This window comes from Pleurodeles waltl, chromosome 3_1, assembly GCF_031143425.1.
Source record: "Pleurodeles waltl isolate 20211129_DDA chromosome 3_1, aPleWal1.hap1.20221129, whole genome shotgun sequence".
In the NCBI taxonomy this organism is placed as follows: Eukaryota; Metazoa; Chordata; class Amphibia; order Caudata; family Salamandridae; genus Pleurodeles; species Pleurodeles waltl.
Window position 1 is genome coordinate 193,336,844 of NC_090440.1, and position 17,925 is coordinate 193,354,768.

Consider the following 17,925-nt stretch of genomic DNA (forward strand, 5'->3'; position numbering starts at 1 on the left):
CAACCTGGAGTTGGTTTTTGTTCTCTGAGAAATACAGAATGTCACCCCTTCTGGGTTAAATACTCTATCTTTTAACTCCAAGGCAGGGTAGACAGCTTAGTTGAACGCATCTTCCAAGATAGGTACTTAATTTGATGGTCCGATAGGGAGGAATATCTAGGCTCTGGCAGAGTGGACAGTCTAACAACCCTCAGCATTTGCAGATTAAAGGGCGCTCCCCTATCGGGCTGCCTAGAACCAGGAAATGACCCGCCAAGATAGCCGATCTGAAGTTGTTAACTGACATGTATGATAGACCCTCTGAGGCTGAGGAGGCCAGAAAAAAAGAGTATATGACAATTTCCACCCCCACAGGATCTACTAGCCGTGTACGACACCAACCTAACCATTGAATCCCGGATGAGCAATATCGTCTGGTGGTGCTATCTGTCCAGAATTTCCTGAGTAGCAATGCAGCCTCTCGTGAAATCCCCGGGACCTTCCAACGTTCCCTGTAATCCTCCTGACCATAGGACCGAAAAACTCTTGTAGGACTAGGTGATGCTGGTTCCCCAAAGGATCCCTGAGGAGATCGGGAAACAGGGGTAGACTGATTGGAAAATCCCAAGAAAGTTCCATTAGAACTGGAAACCAGACCTGAGATCTCCAAAACAGGGTAACCACCACTGGATCTGCCTTTTATCGCCGAAGTTGAGTAGAGAGTCTAATAATCATGGCAAATGGGGGAACTGCAGACACTGTTTCCTTGCCCCAGTCCTGAAGGAAAGCGTCCGTCCCCACTGCTTCAGGATCCGGCCTCCAGCTGTAATACCTGTCCAGTTGATGGGCCAGGTGAGAGGTGAACAGGTCCATTGTGAATGGGCCCCATGTGTCCTGAATCTCTTGAAGCACTTGAGGGTGTAATTGCCACAGGCTGGAATCCTGCCATGGAGTGAGCACCAGTCAGCCACCCAGTTGTCTGTCCCTGGGAGGTGCTCCACTGTTATAGAGCTCTGATGGCCTAGGCAGTAGGCCCAGAAGTCCCTGGCTAGGTTGGAGAGAAACTTGGACCTTGTCCCCCCCCCCCCCAGGTGGTTCATATACCAAATTGCCGCTACGTTGTCCATCTTGAGAAAGACACAGCACTGTATCCTTTCCCTGGTCTAGCATTTGACTGCAAAGGACCCTGCCATGAGCTCCAGACAGTTTATGTGGAGCAATAATTCTGTGGAAGACGACTTTCCTCCCATGGAAATGCGCCACATCGGGCCCCCCAACCAGAGCAGCTGGCATCCAATTCTATCACCAGATCTGGTTGGGAACTGCAAATTGTACACCCATACAGGATTCCATGTGCGTAATCCACCAGCGAAGTTCCTCCTTGGTTTCCTCCGAGAGAGGAACGGACTGGGAGTAAGTGAGGACCTTGGGGAGGTGGAAGATTTTTAGGCACAGTAGTGACCGATATTGTAGAGAGCACAGGGATATGGCTTGGATGGAAAATGACAGGAGGCATTCAATATGGGCTATCTGTCTTAGAGAGCAGAAGTGCTTGGCCAGGCTACTGCGGAGTTTGTGTTTGATTCTGGACTGTTTTCGGGATGAAAGGCTCAGGGTAGCCTCCACCTAGTCCACCAGGAATTCCAGGAAGTGGGTTGATTGGGATGGGGTGAGAGAGTATTTCTCTGCGTTGATCACAAATCCCAAAGATTCTAGCAGAGTGATTGCCCTCTGCAGATGTGCTGAGAGCTTTGATGGGCACTGATCCATGAGCAAAAGATCGTCTAGGTATACTGGAGTTGAATCCCTGTTGCCCGAAAGTGTTCCATGACCGTTTACTTGACCTTGGGATAGCACCGAAAGGGAGGGAGGTGAACTGGAAGGTCTGGGAGTGCCATTGGAATTTGAGAAAGCACCTGTGAGGCGGGAACATAGGAATCATCAGGTAGGCGTCCTTTAAATTCAGATGTACCATCCATTCCTTTGCCTGCAACAGATTGCTGAGGAGGTGGATTCCCTCCATCTTGAAACGGCGAAGTACTAGCCATTTGTTCAAACCCCTCAGTTTGATGACGGGACGTTTGCCCCCGTCATGTTTCTCTACCAAAAATAGGTTGCTGACGAAACCCTGGGGATGTAGATGTGCCTGCATGATTGCCCCTTTGTGTAGCAGTCCTGCAAACCTCTGCGTCCACCAGAGCCTTTTTTGATGGGGAGAAATGTACTGGACACTTACCTTGAGAGGACCCAAAGGAGGTGTTATTCCTGATGGTCCCTCTTGTGCCTCGTTGGCGGGGTGGCTTCTGGTTGGATAGAAGCTGGAGAATCATGGTGAATCCTGCCACTGGCCGATAACAGCAAAGGATCCTCTGTTGGATGATGCGGTCGGTCGAGCGCCCCCTACCACGACCTGCTATTGTAAAAACACAGGGGTGAAGATCTTTTTGATTGAGGTGTGGGCCTTATCGAGTGAGGTAAACGTGTTGACAAATTTCCCCAGCTCCCTAAAAAACAGGTCGGCGAAAAAGCCCGCCATTTGCTACAGGGTCTGGCTCCAAAGTTGCCAGCTCCCCCAATTTAGGGTTTATTTTAATAAGGAGCAACCTGTGTCTCTTGGTAGAGATGGTACAGTTCGCATTCCCTAAGAATATGATCTCTCTCTGACCCCATCCGAACAATGTCTCAGGGAAAGTCAATGAGCCAGAAGCCTTGGCATCCTTGGCCATGTCCAGGATCTTTGATAAGGATCCGGTTATATCCAATAATTTATCCTGGCATGACCTCCGGGACCTGTCAATCAACTTTTTGGGGTCCCATATGAATTTGGCCAGGAAGGTGGCCATTCTGGCATCTATTTTGGGGCTGAAAATCACCTTTCCTTCGAGTGTGGAGCGAAGACATTCTGCCTGTAGGCAGCTCTGGACTTCTTTGTCCAGAAGTTTTCATAAGCGATTTGCCATGTAAGAAGCGACCTTGGGGGGGTCAGAGACCACTCAGTGGAAGTCGGGTGGATGAGGTCCTTCAGGTCCAGCATATCTGTATCCGCGGCCTGAGGGGCGTCTGCAATACCATTCAGCACCGACGTAGAGCGCTTATGGGAAGGGCGCCAGGACCTGGATACTTGCGAGCCCTCTCCATCAGAGGCGACAGGGGAGCCCTGGTCATCTGAGGGGTCGGGGAGAGTGGATACCTAGAGTTGCCAGGGTGAGGGGACCCTGGTCAGGATTAATGGGAGGCCATGAAGGCCTTTATAAGGTGGGCAAAATCACCTATGTCAACCCTGGAGTCATCCACATCATTGCGCTTTGGGTCAGGGGGTGTATTTAGCTTCCCTGCAGGTAAGGGAGCCAGAGGCCCAGGGTTGCCTTCCCCCGATGTGGGGTGTTGTGGGTATTTGGCTTCTAGCTGAAGCATTTTCTTCTCCATGGGCACAATTGCCTGTAATACCGCCTTCCATATGGAGGTTTTCATCACATGGCAGAAATTACTGTTGATGGGGAGGTATGTAAATTTCCTCCTCCTCCAGGTATTCTGACTGGTCCTCCCCCAAGAAGGGCTCTGCTCTTTGCATGATTATATAAGGCTGTGCACAGCCTGTACAGAGAGAGGGCTGTGAGGGTGGGACTGGTGCAGAAACACAGAGCTGGAAGTGCGATATTATGCCTGCCGTATGTATATAGGAAGCAGGTCTGGCTATTTGGACCTGAAGGGAGCATGCAAGGCTTTGGGACCACTCCCCTTGCTTGCACGGGGTCACGTTCAACCCGCCTGGATTAGTCCTAGATTTCAATCACCAGCGATACTACCCGCTGGCCAGACAATGCTGGCACAGGATTGGACATTATGTTATGCACATTTCTTCAGGGTCTGATGGAAAATTATGTTCTTTTGAGAGTTTTACAAAGTCCAAATGTTTTCTTTGAGAGGCTGCTCTAGAAATAAAGCGTGGAAAGAACAGCCTAATCCTCGCCTCCGGTTCTGACATAGAATCAAGCTCCCCCTTCTGAAACCTCAGTGTTTTAATAAAAGAAAAATGTACATCTCCCCACCTTTGGTTAACTACAAACCGCCTCTTTCTACCACTTTCATCACCAGACAGACATTCTAATTACATGGTGCATCTTCACAGCCAATCAAACAATGCCTTTGTCAGTAGAACCAAAAGGCCATCTATTCACATAGCACAGTAAAGCAACAAACTACATCTTCACACAAAGTGATTTGAAAGAAGCCTTCCCCACAAACTGGCTCATCCCACAACTTCGCTTCCAACTAGCGACCCCTGCTAAATCACCCTTGAGCTGCCCTTTGCCCTTCCATCCTGGAGAGTTTAAAGCACATCATAGAGCACTTAAACCATACTTACCATGGTTACTCTCCCACTAGATCCTTAAAGCACACCCACTGTAGTTAATACCCAGTAGAGACACTATTAGTGTCTGCATTAGGAACACTGCTGAACACTGTACTACCCTCTTTTGCCTCCCACACACTCCCTTGTACACCTCATCCAGTGTGTATTTCAAGAATGCTACCTCCATGCCCAGATTCCTCCCCTGCCATCGGTCTTTATTTGTCCAGAGATTGCTCCTACAGGTATTCCAACTCATCCAGATCTTCTCCCATTTCCTGGAACAACCCCTACTTTCATAGACCACCCGCTCCGACATCATACACCAGTTCATATCATGTTTTCATGTCTCCAAATCTGGTGGCTGAGCAGATCCCCACGCTTTTGCGATGGTCCTTTTTGCCACTACCGCACCAATAGTCATCCATGTCTTACATGTCCTAGTGGCATCAGTCTGCCCCCAAATGAACAAAAAACATTGCTTTGCTTATACACTGATGCCCATAGCCCCCACTGCCCTCAATCTGTCGATCACCGCCTTCCAGTATTTCTGTATAAGCAGACACTCCCAAAGGATGTGAAAAAAAGGTGCCACTTAAACTCAATTCTTGAACACTCATGGCAAAACACAATCTCTAGCCCACATCACTTATTCCCAGACTAGAGGGCATACATCCTCCCCCTACTCGATCTAGTAAACAGCATTGCTGGGTATTAAAACTGCAGTCTAAAGAACACATTTCCCGTTCCATAGTGCGTAATCCCTCCATTACATACCCTAAGCACAGACAACAGTTCAGGAATGTACATACTGGCAGCCTCATTATGTAAGAGCTCTCATAATAGCCTCTCTGATTATGCCAGGGCGAATACTATAGTAGGACTTGAATACTTTCAATTTCAAACCCTACTATAGCAATTTCCTTATTTTGCCACCTTTTCCGTAGATCTTCATACTGGGGCTGGAGAAAGCATTAACCAATAGTTCCAGGGCTGGAATACCTTTGAGTCTGCAAACCTACTAATTTGCATGTTTTAAGGATTTTCACCAGCTCTTCTCTAATCTTTTCTCATAATGAGAAAGGTTGGAAATTTACTCCTGACAATGGCAGTAGTAGAAGTTCTTTCAGGGTTTGGAAAAAAGTGGTTGGCGGAAAAGTGAACTAGTAAACGCTCAATAGATTTTCACATGAGCAAATCTATACATGCATATTTGCTCATGCTCAAATACAGTTCACAAATATTTTCTAAGAGTACAATTTACTGATCTTCTTCTGTAAGCTCTTGGGAATTCATGAAAGCCACTAATTCAAAGACATATACAATGGGTGCACTTTTGTGACTTTCTTCAAGAATTGGGTCTCTAATTAGGTCTGGCATTAACAAAGATTTTGTTTTTATTAAACTTCTTTTTCTCTCTCGACATCGGCTGGCTTTACTGCGAGTGATCGCATTCTGCTCTTCCACAAGGAGCATATTGGCACACAAAGTAGTTTTGTTCAGTGCCAGGAACTACTATGGCAATCAGTGGCGTAATGAAACTGGAGGGTGGCCCCCTGCAAAGAACATGGAGTGCCTCCCCCTCCAGATTCACTCAGGGCAGGTGCTGTGCTGAGGAGGCCCCCTGCAGGGGGGCTGCAGGGCCTTTGTTACGCCACTGGTGGCAATGTGTACTTTTTGAGACCAAAAACATTTTATTTTTGCCGGTGTTTGTTACAATGGTGAGGGCCTTGCAGATACAAAATTAACGAAACCATGTTGGATTGGTTAGCTTTGCCAGTGCTTGTTTATTTTTATGCTTCCCATAATCTTGCTGAAGATACACTGATTTTCCATTAGGAATATTTTTGGGAAATACTAGCATGCATCCACACATTTTAATAAATGATACTTCAAAGAAACAGCACCTAACATTTCATAGTAGTGAAATGTTTTGTCCTACTTGCATTTTTTCTGAACATTTTATTTTGAAAGCAAAGTATCATCACTCTTGCTTACAAGCTTCCGGAAACATTTGCATCTGATCCCAGAGCATTCTGGGAGCATTATACTTAGCCTCTTATTGTTAAACTTTTCAAACGTGTGTACACTTTTCTTTTTTTTCTTTATTGGACCCACTGTCAGTAGTGCAGTGTGACCGTAAAACGTGTATTTACAGCGCTCACCCTAATAATGAAGGCTTTTCAATAATGAACCATAAATACAAGTCGGAACAGCATTAACATATGGACAAACTTATTACCTCAACTGCAGACAGTTCCCTTCTCTGTAAACTGGCAGCCAAAGGGGTTGTGCTGCAGGGGGTTGGACCTACTTGCCTTAAGGACAAAATAAACATGAAAACTTGTTGCCCTTGACCCCAAACAATATGTCCCGGGCGTCGGGTGATAGAAATTCCACATCCCTGTTACACCTTATACCAGGTCCAGGTATCCCATATTAGTGTAGTGTAGGCAATGTCTAGAAGCTAGGCTCTCTAGAGGTAGCTGTGGATGAGCAGCCAAGGCTTATATAGGAGACATGCAAATCTCATGCAATACCACTGTTGTCACACACAGCACTTGCACACATGAAAGAAAACATTCAGTGTTACAAAAATAAAGGTACTTTTTTACAGTAACACAATACCAAAAATACTGTAGAGGCAATACGACCTTAGAAGGTAAGTAAACACAATATATACACTAGCAATTAGAGATAGGCATAATAAATGGTTAGACGACAGTGTAAAACAATGTAAAACACAATAGGCAGATCCTAGGGGGAGCCCAAACCATATACTAAAAAAGGGAATGCGAATATGGAACTCCAACCCAGGTAAGTGGATAGTGTGCAGGGGGGCTGGAGGTACCAGAAAACCACAGAGGTAAGTACCACAAGACCCCCGGCGACCAGAAAGGAAGTAATAAGACAGAGGATTGCCCCCAAACCACCAACAAAGAAGAAAAGGAAGAAAGGACACCCAGAAAAGACAGCAAGAAACCAGTGGTGGATTCCTGGAGGAGAAGACCTGTGGAGAGAGGGGACAAAGTCCAGAAGACACAACAGAGTTTAATGGGGGACAGGATCCCCTACCCACCACACTGAAGATGCAGGAGTTGGTCGACGGTGGAGAAGAACAGGTCAGCACTGTAGCCCAGAAGCGGGAGGAGAGTTCCTGGTGAATGTAGAAGGTGTCTCACGATGGAAGGAAGATTGCAGACATGTGTCGGTGAAAGATTTCCACCAAAAAGCCTAGGTAAAGTTAAACTCAGGGCTGGTGGAGAAAAGGTATGCCAGGGACCAGCAAGGCCCAGGAGGACTCAACCCAGGAGGGGAAGTCACAGGGGACCCTCAGCATCGCAGAGTCCACAGGAGCAGAGGAAGCACCCACAGGAGTCCCACAGGACGAAGGCACAGAAGGTGCAAGAAGGAGCCCACGCAGCGCTACAAAAGAGGATCCCACGCTAAAGGAGAACCACGCAGGAGGCTGGAATTTGCAGGAAGGAGTGCTGCGGACTGGAGCGGGATGTAGCCTGAAGATCCCTTGGAGGAGACGCAAACAAGCCTTGTGCATGGGGGTACTGTCCTGCACGGGAAGGGAAGGACTTACCTCCACCCAAGTGGGACAGCTGGTAGAGAGGACCGACAGGACTATTCCAGGCCACCACCCGTGATGCAGGATTCACGCAGCTCTGCAGGAGAGAGGATCCACGCAGCTGGTCGTCGCTTGCTGTAGGTGCCTGCTGTTGCAGGGGAGTGACTCCTTCACTCCAAGGGAGATTCCTTCTTCTTCTTATGCATGCTGAAGAGCTGCAGTCTTCTGAGGATGCACAGCGAGATAACTGTTACAAAGCTGGCAGGAACTCTGGATACAATGTTGCAGAAGAGTCTTCCTCGTGGATCTGCAGCTTGTCGGTTCCTGGAGGGTCCAGTCGCGTTTCCGGTAGCCAGAAGTCGAAGTGAAGGTTGCAGAGGGGTCCTGCTGGAATCTTGCAAACTGAATCTGATGACCCACTCAAGAAGAAGTCCCTAAATAACCCAGAGAGGGGGCTTGGTCACCTAACCAAGTAAGCACCTATAAGGAGGTGTCCCTGACGTCACCTGCCTGGCCACTCAGATGCTCCCAGAGTTCACTGACAACCTTGGAATCAAGATGACAGAACCCAGGGACCCTCTCGAGAAGCTCTGAGCACCACCCCTGGAATGGTGATGAACAGAGGAGTGTTCACTCCCCTTTCCATTGTCCAGTTTCGCGCCAGAGCAGGGACTGGGGGTCCCTGAACCGGTGTGGACTGGTTTATGCATGGAGGGCACCAAATGTGCCCTTCAAAGCAAAACCAATGACTTGGAGAGGCTACCCCTCCTACGCCAGTCACACCTATTTCCAAAGGGAGAAGGTGTAACACCCCTCTCCCAAAGGAAATTCTTTGTTCTGCCTTCCTGGGCTTGAGCAGATCAAGCAGCAGTAGGGCAGAAACCTGTCTGAGGGGTGGCAGCAGCCGGGGCTGCCCGGAAAACCCTGGAAGACTGGTGGTAACAATGCTGGGGGTCCTCTAAGGAGCCCCCAGAGTGCACAGAATCAGACAACCAATACTTTCAAACGTATTGGGGTACGATTCCGACATGTTTGATACCAGACTTGCCTAGGTTTGGAGTTACCATTATGTAGCTGGACATAGGTAGTGACCTATGTCCAGTACACGCATAAAGTGGCATCCCTGCACTCACGAAGTCCAGGAAAATGGAACTGGAGTTCGTGGGGGCAACTCTGCTAGTGAAGGGTACCCTCACACACAGGTACTTGCACTCTGCCCTCTGGGCTAGGAGGGCCTGCCATAGGGGTGACTTACAGTGACCTGGTAGTGAAAGGGTGCATGCACTCTTTCACGCAGGCTGCAATGGCAATGGCTGCAATTGCATAATAGTTTGCATCGGCTTCCTATGGGTGGCATAATACATGCTGCAACCCAAAGGGATCCCCTGGTACCCCAATGCCCTGGGTACCTAGGTACCATATACGAGGGACTTACATGGGGGTATCAGTATACCAAATGTGGGGTGAAAAAGGTTCTAACAACCAAGTTAGAAGGGAGAGAGCATAATCACTGGGGTCCCGGTTAGCAGGATCCCAGTGAACACATTCAAACACACAGACAACAGGCAGAAAATGGGGGTAACCATGACAAGAAAGAGGGCACTTTCCTACACTAGTATCCCTTTAAAACCAGCACTTGTCCTAGATTACCTAGTGTGGGTAAATTTTCAGTCTACCTGTATTTGCCCCAGGATCAAAACACAAGTTAACTAAATACAGGCCCCGGAATGTTCACCAGAGATATGTTGGCAACAGTGAGCAGGGACCACTGAAATGAGGTGGGGCTGTGACACCAGTCGAGTGTGTGTGTTTGTGGGAGCTTTTTGTGTACAAAGACATTAAGGGGTGTTCATTATGACCCTGGCGGTCGGCGATAATGTGGGGGTAGTACTGCCAACAGGCTGGTGGTACTTACCGCCACATTATGACATTGTCGGGTTGGCTGAAGCCAACCCGCCAACTTATCACTCCAACTGCCATGGCGGGAGCAGCCGCCAGGCTGGAGATAACCATCTCCAGCCCGACACCGCCACTGTGCCGTCTGCGGGATTATGACCCCTCCTACCGCCATGGTTTTCGTGGCCTTTTGTAACGCCACAAAAACAAAAACCATGGGGGTAGGCCCTACCAGTGACAGGGAATTCCTTCCCTGTAACTGATAGGAGGCCCCCACCCCCTACCTCTCCAAACACCCCACCACTCCCCCTACCTCTCCAAACACCCCCCACCCCTGTCCTACATCCACGCCCCCCATTCACACATACATACACGCAGGCATACATCCAATCACACACACTTCAAAACATACACGCAGACGTGCATTATAATTTCTATACATACACGCCCTCCCAGCGCCATACATTCACCCACGCAATCAACATTCAACACACACCCGCAATCAAACACACACATACATGCACACACACACCCCCACACACACAACACTCCCCACCCCCATCCCCTGTCAGAGACCCGACTTACCTGGATCCGGGGGGTCCTCCGTCAGGAGACGGGACGGGGCGCTGCTACCGCTAGCAGAACACCGCCAGGCCGTATTATTTCTCATAATATGGCTGGCGGCAGTCTACTGGCGTGGCGCTGCTGGTGGTAGCAGCGCCACCTTACTGCCATCCGGCAGTATGGCTACAGACGGATTTCCGCCCTTCTTGTGGCGGAAATCCGGCTGTGGTCATAATATGGCAGATGGCTGCTAGCCACGGCAACGGTCTTTTGGTGGCCGTCGCCGCGGTGGTAGGCGTTTTTTACCGCCAATGTTATAATGAGGGTCTAAGTAATTAGGTGCATGCTCTTAAATCCCTCTCTCTTTGATGTCTTCCACGTGTCAACTGAAGCCTTTATATTCTGGCCCTCTGCACTGAAAAGATTGCTTCTGCAGCACCTGCTGCTGAGATAGACTATTTGCAGATACATCAGGGAATTTGGTTTCCCCGTGCGGCTTTCAACTGTTTAAGTGAAAACAGGAAAGCATTCTACACCCTTTGACCTCTCTCACATGCCCAAATCCCTTGTTGGACCCAAACCGCTTGATTCTCATCAGAAGCTTCATATGGGAAAGCTAAAGATATGCTGACCCCTTTAATTATGTGGGATATGGGCCCTGGGCACAAAACAGCGACATGGCCAGTCTATGGAGTATTCTAATGGAAACCCAATGGTCTCTTTGTTCTACCAGCCCTCCCTTCAACTGTTATGGCAGTGCAAGACATAAAAGAAAGAAAGTAATGGAGCAGGTAGGATAGGTTTGGAGGCAATGTAGGAGTGTGAACAAAAGGAACACAGTCATAGTACCTTCTCGCCTAATTTTAGACCCTACATATTTAACTCACTTTGAGGTCCTGGTTCTTGTCTCAGCACTACAACCACTGTTTTTCTCTTTATTCTGGTGGTCTTCAGTTGTATTCTTTCAAGCAACATATATAACTTACTTGCCAGAGTCGGATGTACGGCACATGCCCCTAGCCACACCCAGTCAACTGTAATCTGTCTCCTACTTAGGTCAGTAAACTACAAATTACCTTCCCTGCATTTTCCTCCTACAAGCTTCCGTGCTGCAGTGTAGGTAACCACAAGCAGTCTTGCTCGTCCTGCAAAGTACATCTGTCAAAGTAACTAAGCCAACTGGAAGTTTACTCTTCACCGTGCTAAAGCATATTCAACTAAAATCTACCTGTCTGCATTGCCTAACAAACATAATTTCCTGTACTGTCTTCCTAAAAAAATAAACTACAAGCTCCCTCATACTTTACAGTATGTTCTTTACTTGTGTTCTAATAAACCACAATCTATGTTTCCCAACTACATGTGGTTCCCCCACACCTCAATAATACACAAGGTTCCTCCCGAACCTCAGCAGATCAAATGCTTTTCCCTCCCTCACCCAAACCACCATCTGCCACTCCAGTAAACCCCACAAATCTGAAATTATCTGCATAAACAATTTCAGCCAATAGTTATAGACTAGTCAACCAATCACTCAACCTACAGCTCATCCCACCACTAATTACCTCTCACAACAGCAGAGCCAGCTACAAACCAATTCTCCTCCCCATTCCAGCTAATGACAAATTGTCTTTACCAATATCCATTGTACACCACAGACTTGCTCTTCCACAGCCCATCCAATCACATGCTGCCTCTCCCCACACCCAGATCAACACATTCCTCCTCCTTCAGATAGAAGTGACATTATGACACTACACAAGCCCTAGCCTATGATCAAACCCCAGCATGCCACAAGCTGCCTCTCAGTCCTATTCCAGCCAATCTCAAGGCATCTATCACTGAAGCTCAGCCAATCAAATGCTGCCTCTAAACAAACCCTGCCAGTTACAAGTTAGCTTTACTGAGAGCTTAGTCAACTATATGGAACAGTGTTTAGTCTCCCAAGGGTGTCTTTCCAAAAAACATCAGAAATTCACAAATCGCCAATTCTACACAACTGCAAATCATAAGGTGTTTTCTCCATATCACCACAGGCCACATGTTGCTTCTACCAAATCTCAGCCAACAGGCTGCTGTCTCCCCATTTCTATGTCTACAACTGGCTGCCACATCCACATCTATAAATGGCCATTCAAATTTTCTTAGCCCTTACGCTCTCTAACCTAAACCTAATTAACAACAATGTGCACCTGCAAGAAACACAGCCAAGCATTAGCATCCATCTTTCTCACAAACATCATCCATAATAAGGAAATTCTCTGTTCATCTGCAAGAGGAGGTCTGTATAACCTCGTCAATCACACGTTCCCTACCCACTACAACTACAGTCAATCGAAAATCATACACAAGATAGCTCCAATTTCCTCAAAGGCGTTAAATACTAGTTGTGCACGCAACTAAAATCGTATCTAGTCTAACTGCTTCCTTCAACAAAACGTCACAAGCATATACCTAAATATCTAACAGAGTTACATTTATACCAGAACTACATGTTATCTTGTTTATGTCAGTCTGTGTCACATTCCATGGCTGTTTAGACAGAACATCGGATCCCAAAAATATCAAGGGCAAAAATATTATGAAGGTAAGTTTCTATAGGTAAGTAAAGTTTTATTATATACAACTCCACTGTTGGACCTGGTCCTTTTTGCAGGGTCATTCCCAAACTTTTTGCATCCTTTCCCCTATTTTTCTGACCTGTTTTCTGTTGGCTTTAGGACTCTGGACACATAAGCAGCCCTGTAAACATGTCTCAGACCTGCCACTGCAGTGTCTGAGTGTGCAGTCTTGCACTGCCAGTTCAACCTGGCAAGTGTACCCACTTGCCAGGCCCAACCCTTCCCTTTTACTACATGCAAGTCACTCATAAGGTAGGCACTAGGTAGCCCCAAAGGCAGGGTACAGTGTGTTTTACATGTCTTAATAGTGAAATACTGCCAAATTAGTTTTTCACTGTTGTCTTTACATGTCTTTTAAGTGCAGTTTCCCATTGGGAGCAGATAGAGATGGGGAGTTTGGGGTCTAGAGACTCACAATTTAAAATTAATTTTTTTAGTAAAGTTGATTTTTAGGCTGTCTATTTGAAAATGCCACTTTTAGAAAGTGGGCATTTTTTTTTCTTAACCATTCTATGCCTCTGCCTGTTTGTGGAATCCACGTCTGGGTCAGATTGACAGTAGGGCTGTTTGTGAATTCCCCCTAGACAGTGACACAAAGGGAGCGGAGGTGTGTCCTGCATATCCTGATGAGTCTCCTGGGCTAGAGTGGGGAGAGAGGAGCGGACAACCTGCACCTGAAAGGGCAGTGGCTGTCCTCAAACAATGCAGTATCCAACCCCCTGGTGTGCGTCTTGGGCCAGGTCTGGGCAAGGCAGGATCTTGTAAACAGAGACTTTCCTTTGAAGGTTGCCTACTTCAAAGTTAGAAATGAGTATAAGTAGTGGACCCAAAACCCCAGTGTAAAGAAATGGCTCCCTGTTGCAGTTACCCCCCACTTTTTGCCTGATACTGATGCTGACTTGACTGAGAAGTGTGCTGGGGCCCTGCTAACCAGGCCCCAGCACCAGTGTTCTTTCACCTAAAAATGTACCATTGTCTCCACAATTGGCACAACCCTGGCATCCAGGTAAGTCCCTTGTAACTGGTACCCCTGGTACCAAGGGCCCTGATGTCAGGGAAGGTCTCTAAGGGCTGCAGCATGTCTTATGCCACCCTAGGGACCCCTCACTCAGCACAGACACACTGCTTACCAGCTTGTGTGTGCTGGTGGGGAGAAAATGACTAAGTCGACATGGCACTCCCCTCAGGGTGCCATGCCAACCTCACACTGCCTATGGCATAGGTAAGTCCCCCCTCTAACAGGCCTTACAGCCCTAAGGCAGGGTGCACTATACCACAGGTGAGGGCATAGGTGCATGAGCACTATGCCCCTACAGTGTCTAAGCAAAACCTTAGACATTGTAAGTGCAGGGTAGCCATAAGAGCATATGGGCTGGGAGTCTGTCAAAAACGAACTCCACAGCTCCATAATGGCTACACTGAATACTGGGAAGTTTGGTATCAAACTTCTCAGAATAATAAACCCACGCTGATGCCAGTGTTGGATTTATTAAAAAATGCACACAGAGGGCATCTTAGAGATGCCCCCTGTATTTTACCAAATTGTTCAGTGCAGGACTGACTGGTCTGTGCCAGCCTGCTGCTGAGAGACAAGTTTCTGACCCCATGCGGTGAGAGCCTTTGTGCTCTCTGAGGACAGAAACAAAGCCTGCTCTGGGTGGAGGTGCTTCACACCTCCCCCCTGCAGGAACTGTAACACCTAGCAGTGAGCCTCAAAGGCTCAGGCTTCGTGTTACAATGCCCCAGGGCACTCCAGCTAGTGGAGATGCCCGCCCCCTGGACACAGCCCCCACTTTTGGCGGCAAGTCCAGGAGAGATAATGAGAAAAACAAGGAGGAGTCACCCACCAGTCAGGACAGCCCCTAAGGTGTCCTGAGCTGAGGTGACCCCTGCCTTAAGAAATCCTCCATCTTGATTTGGAGGATTCCCCCAATAGGAATAGGGATGTGCCCCCCTCCCCTCAGGGAGGAGGCACAAAGAGGGTGTAGCCACCCTCAAGGACAGTAGCCATTGGCTACTGCCCTCCCAGACCTAAACACACCCCTAAATTCAGTATTTAGGGGCTCCCCAGAGCCTAGGAACTCAGATTCCTGCAACCTAAGAAGAAGAGGACTGCTGAGCTGAAAAACCCTGCAGAGAAGACGGAGACACCAACTGCCTTGGCCCCATCTCTACCGGCCTGTCTCCCCCCTTCGGAAGAAAACTGCTCCAGCAAAGCTTTCCCCAGGACCAGCGACCTCTGAATCCTCAGAGGACTGCCCTGCTCTAAAAGGACCAAGAAACTCCCGAGAACAGCGGCCCTGTTCACCCAAGACTGCAACTTTTTTTCCAAAGGAGCAACTTAAAGGCAACAGCGTTTCCCGCCAGAAGCGTGAGACTTGCAACCCTGCACCCGGCGACCCCGACTCGACTGGTGGAAAAATAACACTTCAGGGAGGACCCTCCGGCGACTCCGAGACTGTGAGTAACCAAAGTTGTCCCCCCTGGGCCCCCACAGCGACACCTGCAGAGGGAATCCCGAGGCTCCCCCTGACCCCGACTGCCTGACTCACAGATCCCGACGCCTGGAAAAGACCCTGCACCCGCAGCCCCCAGGACCTGAAGGATCGGAACTCCAGTGCAGGAGTGACCCCCAGGAGGCCCTCTCCCTTGCCCAGGTGGTGGCTACCCCGAGGAGCCCCCTGCCTGCATCGCTGAAGAGACCCCTTGGTCTCCCATTGATTTCAATTACAAACCCGACGTGTGTTTGCACACTGCACCCGGCCGCCCCCGTGCTGCTGAGGGTGTACTTCCTGTGCTAACTTGTGCCCCCCCCGGTGCCCTACAAAACCCCCCTGGTCTGCCCTCCAAAGACGCGGGTACTTACCTGCTGGCAGACTGGAACCGGGGCACCCCCTTCTCCATTGAAGCTTATGCGTTTTGGGCACCACTTTGAACTCTGCACCTGACCGGCCCTGAGCTGCTGGTGTGGTAACTTTGGGGTTGCTCTGAACCCCCAACGGTGGGCTACCTTGGACCCACCCTTGAACCCCATAGGTGGTTTACTTACCTGCAAGAACTAACAATTACTTACCTCCCCTAGGAACTGTGAAAATTGCACTGTCTAGTTTTAAAATAGCTATATATGTTTTATTTGAAAAGTATATATGCTATTGTGATTATTCAAAGTTCCTAAAGTACTTACCTGCAATACCTTTCATGCAAAGTATTACATGTAGAATTTGAACCTGTGGTTCTCAAAATAAACTAAGAAAATATATTTTTCTATACAAACCCCTATTGGCCTGGAATTGTCTCTGAGTGTGTGTTCCTCATTTATTGCCTGTGTGTATGTACAACAAATGCTTAACACTACTCCTTTGATAAGCCTACTGCTCGACCACACTGCCACAAAATAAAGCATTAGTATTATCTCTTTTTGCCACTATCTTACCTCTAAGGGGAACCCTTGGACTCTGTGCATACTATTCCTTACTTTGAAATAGTGCATACAGAGCCAACTTCCTACAACCAGACTTTTGAATGACTTCTGGATCAAGAGGAACCTTTGCCAAGGAGAAGAGCTTGATGCTTGAGGAGGACCTGCCACTCTGCCTGTTGCTTTGCTGCGCTGTGCTTTGCTGTGCTGGCTCGCTGCTGCTTCTGCCTTAAGAGGGAAAGGACTGAACTTTGCTTTCTGAAATCCTGCTTGTGAAGTTTCTCTAAGGGTTTGGACTGAGCTCCATTTTCTGGGCCCCTCAGAGTGAAAGCTGGCCTAAAAACAAGAAGAACAAGGCACTCAGACTCTTGACGACTTTAAGACCGACACCGGACTCTGCGACGCCACCTACACCCGAAGCTGAGGTCCCCACTGGAGTGTGACAATCATGACTGACTGCAGGCCCGGCATCGCCGCAGCCCCGCTGAATTCCTGCGACTTCGTGAGTCCCAAGTGCCATGTCACCGACGTTCGGGACACCCGACTCCACCACGGCGTCTGCAGCCCTGTGGCGTGACCGCGACCCGAGAGGTCGCCCCTCCGCGTCTTGACCCGCCTGATTCATCGACTCCGCCAGAGCATAAGAAATCAACGCTTTGCACTAACGCTGCATCACCTCCCCTGCTCTGAAGTAAGGAAACGACGTTCCACCAGATCCAGCTACACCTCGCCTCTCCAACTCCGTGCAAAGGCTTGTTTCTTTGTTACCAAAGGTACTGTACCCAGCGGTCTGTGCAACTCCGTGACCGGCGCCACTGGCATCGGATTGTTGGGAACAACTCCGTCACGACACTGTGATAACACCAAATTGAAGCTTTTGTGTTTCTTAGTGCTATATTGAAGTTTAATCTTTCAAAAGACATAACTTTGCTTGTGTTTGTTGGATTTTTGTCATTTTGGTCTTGTTTTACTCAGATAAATATTGGCTATTTTTCTGATGTTGAGTGATTTTGTGATGTTTTCACTGTGTTTCTGTGTGTGATGGTACAAATACTTTACACATTGCCTCTGCGATAAGCCTTACTGCTTGCGCCAAGCTACCAAGGGGATGAGCAGGGGTTATCTGAGCTGTGTATCTCCCTTAACCTAACTAGAATGAGGGTCCCTGCTTGGACAGAGTGCAAAATGAGTGCCAACTAAAGATCCTATTTCTAACATCCACATATAAGTACCTTGATGTGTGTATATATATATATATATATATATATATATATATATATATATATATATATATATACTTAAGGTACACAGATGTAGAGTTAAGAATAGTAAATCTATACTTGCCTATTTGCACTTACCTTCTGGATATTTTTGTACTCAATATTTTTGACATGATATTCTGTCCATATGATATTTTTGGTTCCAATATTCTGTCACTGATCCATACCATGTGCCTCCCAGCTCAAACATGCAACCTGTAATGTAGTTAGTGTTGTCTGGCTTTGGGTCCCTGGGTTTC

The 17,925-nt window shown here is 48.0% G+C and overlaps 1 protein-coding gene across 3 annotated transcripts in view; it reads right to left on the reverse strand.

Annotated features, from left to right (window-relative positions):
• Positions 1 to 17,925, reverse strand: part of NEIL1 (nei like DNA glycosylase 1) — a 118,432-nt gene that overhangs the window by 59,361 nt on the left and 41,146 nt on the right. The gene's annotated exons all lie outside the window — the stretch shown is intronic.